General features: G+C 38.7%; 1 protein-coding gene and 1 long non-coding RNA gene across 4 annotated transcripts in view; one reads left to right on the top strand and one right to left on the bottom strand.

Moving 5' to 3' along the window:
- The window catches only part of GRIA4 (glutamate ionotropic receptor AMPA type subunit 4), a 389,167-nt gene that overhangs the window by 322,327 nt on the left and 53,745 nt on the right, over nt 1-13,095 (bottom strand). The gene's annotated exons all lie outside the window — the stretch shown is intronic.
- The window catches only part of LOC133764663 (uncharacterized), a 39,934-nt gene that overhangs the window by 1,337 nt on the left and 25,502 nt on the right, over nt 1-13,095 (top strand). Inside the window, exon 2 of the long non-coding RNA XR_009866464.1 lies at nt 884-969. This is a non-coding gene — a long non-coding RNA (uncharacterized LOC133764663). The remainder of the gene's footprint in view (nt 1-883; nt 970-13,095) is intronic.

The raw sequence follows: 13,095 nt of genomic DNA, 5'->3' as shown, positions 1-13,095 counted from the left end.
AGAGAGGAAAACATACATACACGGGGGAGGGTGGGGTGGGGAAAGAAAGAGATCTTTCATTTGCTGCTTAACTTTCCAAATGGCCAAAAGAGCCAGGTCTTGTCGGGCTTAAGACAGGAACCAGGAACCCCACACTGGTCTCCCACAAGGGTGGCAAAGGCTCAAGTATTTAAACCATCCTGCACTACCTTCTTAACCTGCTGTACCACAATGCTGACCCATCACTCTTAACTGCTGAGAAATCAGTGTAATTTAATTAAGTGAACTAACCTTATATTAGACCTAGATTGTCTGCCAATTTTTAGCTCTGGTGATTTTAGAAAACAATTCCACTTTTCTGCACACTTGATCCTTCCTCAGAAAAATGGGTATGACAATGCTTGGCTTTCTTCCCCCAGTTCTCTGTTTTATTAAAATGAGACAACAGGAGTATGTGGTTGGCACAGAGGCCAAGATGCCACTTGTAATGGTCACATCCCATACTTTAGTGCCTGGGCTGGAGGCCTGGTTCTGCTGAATTGCTTTTTGCTTATGTGTACCATGTGTGAGAACAGGTGATGGCCCACATGGTTAGTTCCCTAGGAGCCATGTGGGAGATCTGTATGGAGATCTAGGCCCCTGCTTGGACAAGCCCAAGCCTTTGGGGAGTGAACCAACAGAAAGAAAATTTCTCTTTGTCTTTCTCTGTCTCTAAGCTATTCAAAAATAAATAAATAAATAAAAGAGAAAGTATGTGCAAAGACACCTGTGAACTTCAAAATGTTCTAACAATGTAAGATATTTTTAAATACAGTAAAGCATCCATAGAAATTATGTTACCTTAAAATAAGTCAACCAAAAAGGAAACAACAGAAGGGTTTATGTATATGCTATTCTTGAACAGCAGGCAGAATACATCTTCAGAATTTTGGTTGCTTTCCCAGAATCTAGAAGCAAATTTACCCTGAAGTGGCACATCACAAATGAATGGTAAGTACTCATTTATTCTGGATTGTCCTAATTTTTTATTGCACCTCACATTTACTTTACCCATCTTATCTAAAGAGAAGAACGGGAGATGGTTTGGTGGTCTACATTTTATATGCACATCCTTTGTTCCTCTAGTCTATGTGGTTTGAACAATTCAACACTGGGTGTAGTAACATGGATATCTATTTGAAATAGATGTATGTTTTACACATATGTCCATCCATACTCAGCTGCGTGAAGAAACAACTTTCAAAATTTACACCTCTGGTCTCCTTTAGTGGATTCTTTAAAAATGACTAAGATTAGCAATATAAAATTTTCTGATACGCAGAATTTTTTGACCTGTAATGTTTGCCTACCCAATTTGAATGGGCAGGCTGCTGTTTGTTTGAGACACAGAAACTAATTCATATGCAGGTGCAAAGTTTCTGGCATGCAGGTCTGGTAGGAGAATAGGGTCAGGGAGACTAACAAGTAAACCATAAAACGTGATCCACTGTGACTAGTTCCCATGACAGAGGATTGGATCAGAGCTGTAAGAACATATGGCACAACATGTTATAGTCTGTGTGGAAAGCGAAGTTGGTCTTACAAAGGAGACTATGGCCTTTTGTTCAGCTGTATAAAATTTGACTAAAATATTTCCAGTCAGGAACAACAGCAAGGATAAAAAGGTGTGATTGTATAGCCTCACTGGATGAACTTAAAGGTGATGGGGAAAGAATTTTAGAAGTTATACTATGGAAGATATATTGTTTTTAAGCAAAAAGATATATAGATAAAATAAATGGCATGACATATTTATGATATATATGTATGTTTGTGTATAAATAACTTAGAAATATTTTTACTTCATTGTGAAAAGACTAAAGTCTGGAGAGAGTAGTGAAAAACTGGTACGTATAGAAAGGTTACTGTAATAGTCCACAGAGAAGAAAATGGTCCAAGTTAGTACAGCAACTGTAAGAGTGGAAAAGAGCAGATAGCATAAAAGAGAAACTGTGAGAGTATCAGGGTAGGAATACAGTATGTGATGAATTATTTAATATAGCAAGTATGGGAGACACTATAACAATGACTGGAAGTTTTCTGCATACATGGCTGAAAGGTACATGCTCCAAGAGGAGCAGTGAATGGTATAGGGGTAATGTTTTTTGGAACATCATGGTGTCTGGGGCATCTAGATGGCAGTGTATAGCAAATGGTTGAAAGCAAATCATTGAAACGCTAAATAGTATTAGAGCAATTGATTTGAAATTAGTCTTATTCACCTTTCTAATACCATTGGCTAGCAAAGGAAGAAAACAGCCAAGGATAGATGAATGATGAGCTTACATCAAACTAAAAACAATGATCAGTACAATGAAATGGCAACCTATGGAATGGTAGAAATATTTGCAAGTGATATATCTGATTTGGAGTTAATACTCAAGATACTCAAACATAAGGAATTCATACAACTTAATAAGAAACACTCAATAATCTGATTTTAAAAACATAAAATATCTGAATAGACATTTCTAAAAAAAGTACACACAGGTGACCAAGAGGTTAATACAATGATGCTCAGCATCACTAACCATAATGAAAATGCAAATCAAAACCACAATGAGATCCTCACACCTTTTAGGATGCTTATTATCCAAAACAAAAGAACACAAGTGTTGGTGAGGATGTGAACAAAAGGGAGCCCTTGTACACTGTCAGCAATGTAAATTGGTATAGACATTATGGTATAACATGTTCCTTTAAACATTGAAAACAGAGCTACATATGTGATCTAATAACAATCCTACATGTGGATATATGCCCAATGATAACTGAATCACACCCTCACAGAGATATTTACACTGTATGTTCTTTGTGGCGTTATTCACAAAAATCAAAACATGGAATGGCATTTGTACTCATTGATAGCTAAATAATTAAATATATATATATATATATATTATGGATCCATAAAATAGAAGAAAATCCTGCAGCTTTCCACAATGTGATGAATTTGGAATACAAGAACCAGATATAAAAAGACAAATACTTCATGATTTCACTTACATGTAGAATACAAAGTAGTCAAACTCATAGAAGCAGAGAACAGAGTGGTGTTACCAGGGGCTGAGAGGAAAGGGAAAAGGGGGATATTGTTCAATGGTACAATGTCTTAGTTAGGCAAGTTGAATAAGTTCTGGAGATATATGTACATTGTGATTAAGCCAGTGTTGTGGCACAGCAGGTTAAGCCACTGTTTGCAATGCCAGCATCCCAAATGAGTACTGGTTCAAGTCTAGGCAGCTCCAGTTCTGATCCATCTCCCTGCTAATACAGGGAGCAGTGGAAGATGGTCCAAGTACTTGGACCCCTCCTAACCATGTGGAATACCTGGTTGTAGTTCCAGGCTCCTAGCATCGGCTTGGCCCAGCACTGACCCTTGTGACAATTTGAGTAGTAAACCAGTGGATTGAAGATATCTCTTTCTCTCTCTCTCCTTTTCTGTCTCTGTAATTCTACCTTTCAAATGGATAAACGAATCTGTAAAAATAATAACATTTTGTATGCTTAAAACTTGCTGAGAAGGTAGACCTTAATTTTTCTCATACCCTGCACCCCAATAAAAAAGAAAATGGCAATTGTCTGTGGAGATGGATTTGTTGATTAACTTGATTGTGGTGATGCTGATCATTTCACAACATATATCAAAATGTCAAGCTATGTATATAATTTTTATTTACTAATTACAACTCAATAACACTAAAAAAGATGGATGAGTGAGATGGACATAAATTGTGGATTTATATACATTTTTAAAAAGCTATGCTTCTACTAAGTCTGTTTATGAGACACCTCTTTCTTGAAGATTGAAGCAAATATAGTAGGGAGGCACAGAGCTAATTAGAATGGAGTAGAACTGAAGGGAGAGTAAGTTTTCTTTACTATTTTCAAGTTTTATAAGTATTAATTTTGTAATAAAATGCTACAAATAAATCAGTTAATTTCTTTCAAGCTATTTTTCATTTTTTAAAAAAGATTTATTTATTTATTTGAAAGTCAGAGTTACACAGAGAGAGAGAGAGAGAGAGAAAGGTCTTCCTTCCACTGCTTCACTCCCCAGTTGGCTGCAATGGCTGGAGCTGCACCGATCCAAAGCCAGGAGCCAGGAGCCTCCTCTGGATCTTCCATGTGGGTGCAGGGGCCCAAGGACTTGGGCTGTCTTCCACTGTTTGCCCAGGCCATAGCAGAGAGCTGGATCAGAAGGGGAACAGCCAGGTCTCAAACCGGCATCCATATGGGATGCCAGCACTGTAGGCCATGGCTTTATCCAGTATGCCACAGCATTGGCCCCTCAAGCTATTTTTCTTTTTTTTTTTTTTTTTTCTTTTCTTTTTTTTTTTTTTTTTTTTTTTTTTTTTGACAGGCAGAGGGACAGTGAGAGAGAGAGAGACAGAGAGAAAGTTCTTCCTTTTGCCGTTGGTTCACCCTCCAATGGCCGCCGCGGTAGCGCGCTGCGGCCGGCGCACCGCGCTGTTCCGATGGCAGGAGCCAGGTGCTTCTCCTGGTCTCCCATGGGGTGCAGGACCCAAGGACTTGGGCCATCCTCCACTGCACTCCCTAGCCACAGCAGAGAGCTGGCCTGGAAGAGGGGCAACCGGGACAGGATCGGTGCCCCAACCGGGACTAAAACCCGGTGTGCCGGCGCCGCAAGGCGGAGGATTAGCCTGTTGAGCCACGGCGCCGGCCCCCTCAAGCTATTTTTCAATACTTTGTCCTCAGATGATATGGATCAGGCTGGTCCTGCACATCATCCTTTTCATCTCCTCAGTGTACAGTATTTGGATTCCCAGATGTCCACCACATTTTTTAGCTATCATCTCTTACATCTCTTACAGCTATCTGCTGTAGCAAGATCTACACCATAGTACTTTATATCATAGCCTATAATAAACATTATATCCAGAGAAGATAGAAATACAGTAGCTTCTTAAATGCTACTTTGTCATAAAATCTCCTTTTTTTTTGCTGGGTACACATAACATCCAACATAAGGTACACAATTGCTTGGATGTGTCTTAATAAAAAAAGTTTTGAATTAAATTACCCTGTCTAGAATATTTATATTGTAAGTGGCTAGGAAGATGTGTGCCATATTATGTGACTTTAAAACGATTAATACATAAAATTAGATAAGCCTGGCCAGCACCTTGGCTCACTAGGCTAATCCTCCACCTTGCGGCGCCAGAACACCGGGTTCTAGTCCCAGTCGGGGCACCGGATTCTGTCCCGGTTGCCCCTCTTCCAGGCCAGCTCTCTGCTATGGCCCGGGAAGGCAGTGGAGGATGGCCCAAGTGCTTGGGCTCTGCACCCCATGGGAGACCAGGAGAAGCACCTGGCTCCTGGCTTTGGAACAGCGCGGTGCCCCGGCCACGGCAGCCATTGGAGAGTGAACCAAGGGCAAAAGGAAGACCTTTCTCTCTGTCTCTCTCTCTCTCACTGTCCACTCTGCCTGTCAAAAAATTAAAAAAAAAAAAAAATTAGAGAAGCCTTTGTAGGAACCACATCATGCCTTTTGTTCACACTTCCACATTAATGGATGAAGGAACTGAATGACAAATAAAGGAAACTAAATAAATAAATCATGTTTCATGGAAAGCACAAAGATTATGAGCTAAAGATGAGAGCAAGACAAAGAAAGCTAACATAATTTAAGGAAGGTAATCATAACATTTGCTTAGCTTTCTCTTTATGAATAACTAATTCAAAAGAGATTAAAACAACACATCAACAGATATTAAAATTCTTTTTAGTAATTTAATTATGCAATTATAATAATACCATAAAGAAAATAACAACAAACATTTACTCATAGTTGACTTTATTCCAAACACTGCTTCAGTTAGATGTAAGCATTACCTCATTTCTTTCTTTTTTTTTTTTTTTTTTTGACAGGCAGAGTGGACAGTGAGAGAGAGAGAGACAGAGAGAAAGGTCTTCCTTTGCCGTTGGTTCACCCTCCAATGGCTGCCGCGGTAGGCGCGCTGCGGCCGGCGCACCACACTGATCTGATGGCAGGAGCCAGGTGCTTCTCCTGGTCTCCCCTGGGGTGCAGGACCCAAGCACTTGGGCCATCCTCCACTGCACTCCCTGGCCACAGCAGAGAGCTGGCCTGGAAGAGGGGCAACCGGGACAGAATCCGGTGCCCCGACCGGGACTAGAACCCGGTGTGCCGGCGCCACAAGGCGGAGGATTAGCCCAGTGAGCCGCGGCGCCGGCCACATTACCTCATTTCTTAAAAAAGAGATTCTGTTTTTCAGACTATCTCTTAAAACCAGGCAACTCATCAATCATGAAGGAATAAACTCATTCCAAAGGGACCACTGCAGCTGAGGGGATGGTCAAGTAGGGTCAGCAACATTGCAGGCAGAACTGTAAATTTCTTGTTAGAGATGCCCCCTGCCTTGACCTGGCCAGCTCTCCTCCCAGGCCAGCCAAGTAATGCAAGTCAACAGAGTGCCTTCCCCTAGGAGGTGCACACCTCCCTTAGGATATACCCCATGTGAAGAGATAGATAGGTCTGGGCCTCTTCACTTACAAGGCCTAAAGCCCACCAGATTATTATCAAGCCCCTTCTATCAGGTTCTATTTGCCTCTCAATCAGAAAAATTACTTGTAGCTTAGACAGCACCTTTCTTAGCTGCTCTAATAATGACTCTGTCCTTTGTTCTAGGCCCTGTCTAGTGCACTTGGGCCTCATTCCTTTGTAATCATAACCTCTACTCTACCACCAATGGCTCTACTCCCAACCTGTGTGTACTGATGGTCCTCTTCCCCACTTAATGCTGTATAATTGTTCAAACCTGGTAAATGCCACTCTTAGGATCATTGGTTACTATCCTCACTCTGTCTTTTATGACCTTGTCTAAATATGATCAGAGTCAGCAAACTTGGAAGGCTTCCATAGCCTTGGCAACTCATGACGACAGCCTAGGATGGTTACTGGCGCCATAAACTAGAGTGTCAATTTGTTGGGTCAACAACAGGAGCCACTGTGCACTTGCTCCTCATGTGGGATCTCTGTCCTTAATGTGCTGTCCATTGTGATTTAATGCTATAACTAGTACTCAAACAGTATGTTTCACTTTGTGTTTCTATGTGGGTGCAAACTGTTGCAATCTTTATACTAAATTGATCTTCTGTATATAAAGAGAATTGAAAATGAATCTTGATGCAAATGGAAGGGGAGAGGGAGCGGGAGAGGGGAGGGTTGCAGGTGGGAGGGAAGTTATGGGAGGGGGAAGCCATTGTAATCCATAAGCTGTACACTGGAAATTTATATTCATTAAATAAAAGTTAAAAAAAATGATGTTTAGTATGCAGTAAAAACAATGCACTCATCAGACATTAAGATTATCTCATATTCATATCATTTATTCCTGTTATGCCACTGAGCAACAACTCATCAACGTACTCAGATAAATAAATAAAACTAAGGTATTTTAGCAATTCAGATATATAAAAGGGAGCATGTCTGCTACTTTCCTTGAGTTAAAGGGACATATTTCTAGTAGTAAAATTCATGAGTCATAGGCCAGAGGCCTTCCTTCTAATTCCTTCAAATCACACTGCAAGGGTTGTCAACTACTACATCTTGTAAGTCTGTAGTACTAGTATTTGGTCTTGTAGTTAACGCTAAAGAAAGATTGTGGCAGCAAATCATCAATTTGCAATATTGATGAATTAGAAAGGAACAGATGAAAGAAAATATTGAGGTGCTCCAAAAGCTCATAGTTTTCTATGATAATGCTAAGATAGTATTTTTTTTAGTGCTGAAAGATGACATGAAAAGTTAAATAAACAGTATTACTATGTATACCATAACTTAGCTCTCAAGAAATCAATTTAGTATTTTAATAGTAACCAATTAAAAAAAAGGTGGTAAGAAATTCCAAGCATTTCTTTTCATAAAAGTAGTATATTTCCCTTCAAGAAACTGCTAGATAAAACTAAAATATTTGGTTAATCAGATTATGGGCAGGTACTATGTCATTATCCCAAATTTGGAATTATCTCCAAAATATTGCCAAATTAACTCCCCAATAGTGCCAATTTGAATTTGAATAAATTAATTGAAAATGCTTCTTATAATTGCTTGTTCTTTTTGAAAGAGAATCAAATGTTTAGATCCTTGGGGCATCATTAAACAAAATGAAAATCAGCAACTGATTCCTTTATGGCACACATATTAGAAAAGACAAAAAAAGATTAAAGCTAAGCTTATTTCTCAACCTGCAAAAACAATTGTAATTGAGATCTTGTGACATTTTATCTGATTTAAGTACTTGGCCCAGCAATGAGTTCCCTTTAGAAGACTGGCCAAAATATTTCTCTCTTTCACAAATCACACCGATTTAACAAGCTAAGATTATTAATTGGCTACTTTAGCAAGTTATGTTACAAATGGAAATGACTACTGCTTCTGCAGAGAAAAAAGTTGCAATATGTGTTAAAGCAACAAAACAAGGATAATAGAGAACAGGCCCTGTGTCTATGAAATCCCTTTCAAAGGTTTCAGTTATCAATGATCAGTCACAGTATGCAAATATTAATATTTGTCCCAACTCTTTAAGATGCAGAGACCACATTCACATCATTTTTATTATAATACATTGTTATAATTTGCCTATTTTGTTGAGTTATTGTAGGTAATCTCTATTGTGCCTAATTTATAAATTAAACTTTATCATAGATATATATAGGAAAACAAACATAGTACAATTGACCATCTGCATCTGCAGATTTAAAACCTGAGTCACCTGTGGATTTAAAATATTTGAAACACAAGAATTCAATCTTTACTGAATGTACAGACTTGTTTCCCCTCTCATTTTTCCCTAAGAAATACACAATGACAATAATTTATATAACATTTATATTGTTAGGTACCATAATTAAGAGATGATTTAAAGTATACGAGAGGATGTGCAAATTAAAGGACATGAGAATCTGCGTGTTCTGGTATCTGTGAAGGATCCTGGAACTGATCTTCTTTGGAAGAGACAAATGTGTGTATAGGGTTCTGTACTGTTTGAGGTTTCAGCATTCAATAGGGTCTTGGAATGTATCCCTTTAATAAGGGCACGTGTATGTTGGTACTGTATGTGTAGCCAAAGTTATCTTTTTAATGTAAATATGAAATTATGTCAATTTTTCCTCTTTATCTCTACTTTGAGTAGTAATCAAAACTCCTTAATCTGGTTTGCAAATCTGTGCAACTGGTTACATGCTCATACTCTTCGGATATGATGTTGGCTCATTAATTGATTTGTTCATCATCCTGTCTTCCTGCTGGCTACACTGGCTATGCTTTTATTCTCAAACTAAATAAGTTCCTTTTGATTTTAGACCATTTTGTAATATTTTCTCACGATGTTCACTTGTATGGTTCTCAGTCATTCACATCTCAGCTAAACAATGTGATTTAATACAAGAAACCATTCCTAACCACCAACATTACTAGAATCAATAACTGGATTTCAACACCAATAAATTAACCCTTGGCTATCTTGTATTCACCATGGTATCCCCAATTTCATTATACACTGGAGGTACTCAACACATTATTTGTTGAGCAATGCAATAAACACATACCACATGATAGCTCTATTCTGTAAGCTTTTCCTTCCGTTTTTCTTATAACCTTGCAAGGTAAATATTATTATCATGGTTTTATATCCAGTAAGGGCCTCGACTAACAGGATGTGTATGGCTCCAAATCTCTTATTTTTGCGCTTACCAGAAAAGATAAATATGAATAAATACTTGAGCACTCGCAGTCCATTTCTCACCTTTTTATACTCTAAAAGGTATACTCTATGTATCAGGAATATTTTTGTGATTTATAATTTCAGTCTTGTCTCCTAAATAGACCGTTATTTTCAACCACATGGAACATTGAAGGGTTTCCTACATTCATGTCATTTTTCCTTATAAATGCTGCTCCTTATTCTTAGAAGCTGTTCTCTGTGTATATCCACATCATCTTGAATTATGCCTCCTCAAGATCCATCTCAAAAGGCAAAGCCTTTTCCTGAACCCTTGGTAAATGTGGTCTTGTTTGATGTAATTATCATGCTATAATCTTCTATGGTAGCGCTTGAGCAGTTACTAAGTAGAATGGATATTCATGCCAAGTGTCAATTATCAGGTCTAACATTCAGTTGTAAACTTCTGTTTGTGTTGTTCACCCACCACAGTGTTTAATTCATTAGTCATTTTTTCCATAGCTGCCATTTTGTTTTAATCATTGAAGGTAAGATTTCACCATGAAGGAAGAAGAGTTTTACAAGAGCAACTGACAAATAGATTCCAGTAGTTCTAAGAATGGGACGTATATGTCTTGTGTTTCCAGTCATTCATTGCTTCTTGCTTCTTGTTGGCATCTACTCTGTGCTTATCCAAAACTCACACAAGTATTATGATATAGGTTTTATAAAATAAGTGACTATCAGTGAAATCTATGAGGTAAAATATCAGGATTACAAATAACACAAGGATTAAGGCAAAACTTTCCTTTCCAAATACAGACATAAATCCAGGGAAAAAGTTGCTTTGAGTTAAAAAGGACAAAAAATATTCAAATAATTTTTTTTTCTTTACTGAAGAAAGTAATTCCTCTTTGTATGAGACAAGAAGTGAAATGGATTTTCTCTAATTTTAGTTCTTTAATTCACTTAGCTATTTAGGGGTCACCATTCCATTATTCTGATGCAAAATAAAACTATTTTTGAGTGGAATCAGTGTACTAATTTTACTAAATTACTCTTAGTGGGAAGCCTCCAGAATATATCAAAGTTGTAATATGCAAACATTTTTAAAGATGAATGATACTTGAAAAGTGAAAGCAAACAATGGAATGCAATTCTACTCATCTTAGAATATCATCTTACTCATGCAAACAAATTGTCAAGGTCAAAATTTGAAGACAGCGGACTCTTAGAAGTTCAAAACACAGTACTGTCAAGTTGGTTGATAACAGTAAAGAAAGCACAAAATTTTTTTAAATATTTATTTTTATTTATTTGAAAGGCAGAGTTACAGACAGAGAGAGGGAGACAGTGAGAGAAGTAAAGAAATGGATCTTCAGTTAGGCCAGGCTGAAGCCAGGTGTCAGGAGCTTCATCTGGATCTCCCAACTGTGTGCAGGGGACCAAGAACTTGAACCATCTTCCACTGCTCTCCAGGCACATTAGCACAGATCTGGATTGTAAGTGGAGCAGCCAGGACTTGAACTGGCGGCCGAATGGGATGCCAGCATTGCTGGTTAGGGGCTTTTTTTGCTATGCCATAGCACCGGCCCCAGAAAATGTTCCAAGTATGTACTGGCTAACATGGGAAGCAGTACACACAGCAGATGCTTAGAATGATAATCACTTTATGTAACACTGTGACCTCAGAATAAGCCCTTAAGGCATTCTGATGTGGCTGAAAAGCCCTTGAGAGCAATTCAGGCATGGAAAGCCGAGACACTGTGGCAAAAAGTATCCTACATGAAACATCTCTGTGAATGAGACCCCAGTGGAAAGAAGGGGCCATCAAAGAAGGATGTACTTTTCTTTGAAGGGAGGAGAGAACTCCACTTTGCTTATGGCCTTGTCTAAATACTGATAGAGTTTGTGGTCACAAAAGGCTTCCATAGCCTTGGCAGCCCATGGCAAGAGCCTTGGGTGATCACCAACATCATAACTAAGAGTGTTAATTGTTAAACTGACAACAGAAGTCACAGCGCACTTACTCCTCATGTAGGACCTTAATGAGTTGTATTATGAGAATTAACTGCAAAATTTGTTCTCAAACAGTACTTTTTACGTTGTGTGTGCATGCGCATTTGTGTGTGTGCAAACTGTTGAAATCTTTACTTAGCATAGAGTTGGTCTTCTATATATAATTAAAAATGAATCTTGCCTGCACTGTGGTGTAGCAGGTGAGGCTGCTACCTGCAGTGCCAGCATCCCATATGGGTGCCAGTTCGAGTCCCAGCTGCTCTACTTCCTATAAGCTCTCTGCTATTTTCTGGGAAAGCAGTAGAAGATGGTCCAAGTCTTGGGCCCTTGGACCAGCGTGGGAGACCCAGAAGAAGCTCCTGACTCCTTGCTTCAGATTGGCGCAGCTCCAGCTGTTGCAGCCATCTGGGGAGTGAAGCAGTGGATGGAAGACCTCTCTCTCTCTCTCTGTCTCTCCTTCTCTCTGTGTGTAACTCTGACTTTCAAATAAATAATAAATAAACCTTTAAAAATGAATCTTAATGAAGAATGGGATGGGAGAGGAAGTAGGAGGTGGGACAGGAATGGGGGTGGGAGAGTGGGTATTGGGGGGAAACAACTAGATTCCTGAAGTTGTACCTATGAAAACTGCATCCGTTAAATAAAAGCTTTAAAATTAGTGTATATATATATATATATATACATATATATATATATATATATATATATATATTCTGGCTAAATAAAATCTGTTTTTGAACTTTTATACTTACGGATAAGAATCTATTAATCACTTGGGAAACAACAGTGTCCTTTCACTTCGAAATGGCACATATTCAAAGAAGTCCTACACTGTTCCTTTAATTTGATTTTTTAAAAAAAGATTTATATTTATTTGAAAGTCAGAGTTACACAGAGACAGAAGGAGAAGCAGAGAGAGAAAGAGAGAGAGAGAGAGAGAGAGAGAGGTCTTCCATCCACTGGTTCACTCCACATTTGGCCACAATAGCCAGAGCTGTGCAGATCCAAAGCCAGGAGCTTCCTCCTCATCTTCCCACGTGGGTGCTGAGGCCCAAGGATTTGGGCCATCTTCCACTGCTTTCCAAGGCCATAGCTGAGAGCTGGATCAGAAGTGGAGCAGCTAGGACTTGAACTGGCATCCATATGAGATGCTGACACTGCAGGTGGCGGCTTTACTGCTATGCCACAGTGCGAACCCCTCCTTTAATTTGATTTTTAGACTGCTGTGTAAATTTGGTAAATTTCTGAATAGTCTCTTGTTATGAAGCTGATGTGTTAGACAACATAATAGTTGAACATACTATCACTGTTTTATGAAAATTAGAAACAGTGATGATTATAAACCTGAGAGGTG

This window comes from Lepus europaeus, chromosome 7 (genome assembly GCF_033115175.1).
Source record: "Lepus europaeus isolate LE1 chromosome 7, mLepTim1.pri, whole genome shotgun sequence".
Lineage (NCBI taxonomy): Eukaryota > Metazoa > Chordata > Mammalia > Lagomorpha > Leporidae > Lepus > Lepus europaeus.
This window is presented reverse-complemented; position numbering and strand designations above follow the sequence as displayed.